This window comes from Penaeus japonicus, unplaced genomic scaffold, assembly GCF_977035675.1.
Source record: "Penaeus japonicus unplaced genomic scaffold, GWHDUDI00000001_assembly GWHDUDI00000017, whole genome shotgun sequence".
NCBI lineage: Eukaryota > Metazoa > Arthropoda > Malacostraca > Decapoda > Penaeidae > Penaeus > Penaeus japonicus.
The window spans coordinates 16,690,434-16,692,933 of NW_028234419.1; the positions used below are offsets into that span (position 1 = coordinate 16,690,434).

A 2,500-nucleotide genomic window follows, 5' to 3' on the forward strand; every position below is an offset into this window, starting at 1 on the left:
TCTTTTAAGCTAATAATGTCAGAAGCACTTAACATATTTAAAACGTTTTCTTTTTAAAGTTTTGTTCGCATAACATTTATGTTCCGTGACATAATTGTAATAATTGTTCACAATCTTGATAAAATGTATGGAGATTCCACTTATCTAGCACGACTCCATCCCGGTAAAATTTCCTCTCTTTAGTGTCAAGTCGATGACGTATCCTTGGTTCCCTGGCCGGACGGTCCCTCTCCGGTTGCTCCGCAGCGCACAACCTCGTCCATTCTATTCTTACCGAAGGGTGGATGTCTTTTCTATTCACATTTTATCGCAGGGTGCGCCGTGCTCCTTTCGACTCCAGGATTTTTCCAGGATGGAATCTTGGTGAACTTTGGTCTCGACGACTATGAGGATGGGGCGGTGGCGGTTTGTATCGGTGTCACAGCAGCTTCCTCTGCGATGGAAGCAAACTGCTGCGTTATCGTTAACTGCTACAAACACCTTCCTAACTTTATCGCTCTCGTTGGTAGCACCGTCAAGATTTATACTATGTTCGGGAACTCCTATAATTATACTGTTGATCTATCTTTGCTTCGCATCCATACCCTCGAGGAACAGTCGTTATTTACTCAAAGAATAGTTGTTGTTTGGCTTGTTTGTCTACTCTCATGCATCTCTGCCAGCCCTCTACTGACTTGGCTCTCTGAGGTTGTGCCGCACTTCCTTATTTCGCTCATTTCCTTGACGACGTTATTCAGCTGAATTTCTGCCCTTGCCATCGCCACAGCATCCACATTCTCGGCAGATATGATCGCATCAATCAACTCATCTCTGTTAATACTTTTAAGATGATTTTGTTGCATCTTGCATGAATCAGTTAGTGATCTCTCCGTCATGACTGGTATTTCACTGAGGGAAAGTGGAGAGGAGGAGACATTGTTTGGCCTAATGGTAGGTATCAAGGTAAGAAAGATTCGTGCGTGTGCGTGCGATAATGACGTCATGAATAGGTCTTGGTACGTCATATGGTATTCAGGCCGCGTGCACAGACAAAAGAAAAAATTACCAGAGGGGTTCAAACAGGGGTAGATAAGATTCCCTGCTAATTCTAGACTGGGTCACAAACCCTCACTGCTTGTTGTCTTGGTAGAAGATTCTCCGGATCTTACTCTACTGTATGTGATTTTGCTGTGTCTGACCTTTAACAAAACGTGAGATCATAACACAAAAAAAACACCCAAATACACTGACACAGAACATGTACAGTAGAACATAATATTTATATCATGAAATAAAATACAATTCAAAGGTAAATATAATGTTAACATAGTTCTACCATAAGACCATCCACCTGTATAAGCTGTCTGTCTGTGTCACTGCCGTTGATTACAAATGAATTCGTTTTCCTCTGGTGGATCTGCATGTCATGTGATTGGCAGAAATTATCTGATATTCTAATTTTCTTTCTCATGCCAATTCTAGCACCTTGATGCCTTTGATCACCCTTGTTGCCTGTGATCCGCCACATCTATTCCGGCACCTCTTGTGGAGATAATGGATTGTCTAGTACTGAGATACACACGTCGCTCTCACAGCTCTTTAACGAAATACATCTAGGGACTGATTCTTTGTACTGGTTCTTGATTTCTTTTAAGCTAATCATGTCAGAAGCACTTAACATTTTTAAAACGTTTTCTTGTTAAAGTTTTGTTCGCGTAATATTTATGTTCCGTGACATAACTGTATAATTATTAGCAGTCCTAATAAAATGTATGGAGATTCCAAATATCTACCACGACTCCATCCCCGTAAAATTTCCTCTCTTTAGTGTCAAGTCGAATGACGTATCCTTGGTTCCCTGGCCGGACGGTCCCTCTCCGGTTGTTCCGCAGCGCACAACCTCCTCCATTCTATTCTTACCGAAGGGTGGATGGCTTTTCTATTTACATTTTATCGCAGGGTGGGCCGTGCTCCTTTCGGCTCCAGGATTTTTCCAGGATGGAATCTTGGTGAACTTTGGTCTCGACGACTATGAGGATGGGGCGGGAGCGGTTAGTATCGGTGTCACAGCAGCTTCCTCTGCGATGGAAGCAAACTGCTGTGTTATCGTTAACTGCTACACACACCTTCCTAACTTTATCGCCCTCGTTGGTAGCACCGTCAAGATTTATACTATGTTCGGGAACTCCTATAATTATACTGTTGATCTATCTTTGCTTCGCATCCATACCCTCGGGAAACAGTTGTTGTTTATTCAAAGAACATTTGTTGTTTGGCTTGTTTGTCTACTCTCATGCATCTCTGCCAGCCTTCTATTGACTTGGTTCTCTGAGGTTGTGCCGCACTTCCTTATTTCGCTCATTTCCTTGACGACGTTATTCAGCTGGATTTCTGCCCTGGCCATCGCCACAACATCCACATTCTCGGCAGATATGATCGCATCAATCAACTACTTTTAAGATGATTTTGTTGCATCTTGCATGAATCAGCTAGTGTTCTCTCCGTCAAGACTGGTATTTCA

General features: G+C 42.6%; 1 protein-coding gene across 1 annotated transcript in view; it reads right to left on the bottom strand.

Annotated features, from left to right (window-relative positions):
- LOC122258076 (PDF receptor) overlaps positions 1–2,500 on the bottom strand; it is a 212,482-nt gene that overhangs the window by 12,949 nt on the left and 197,033 nt on the right. The gene's annotated exons all lie outside the window — the stretch shown is intronic.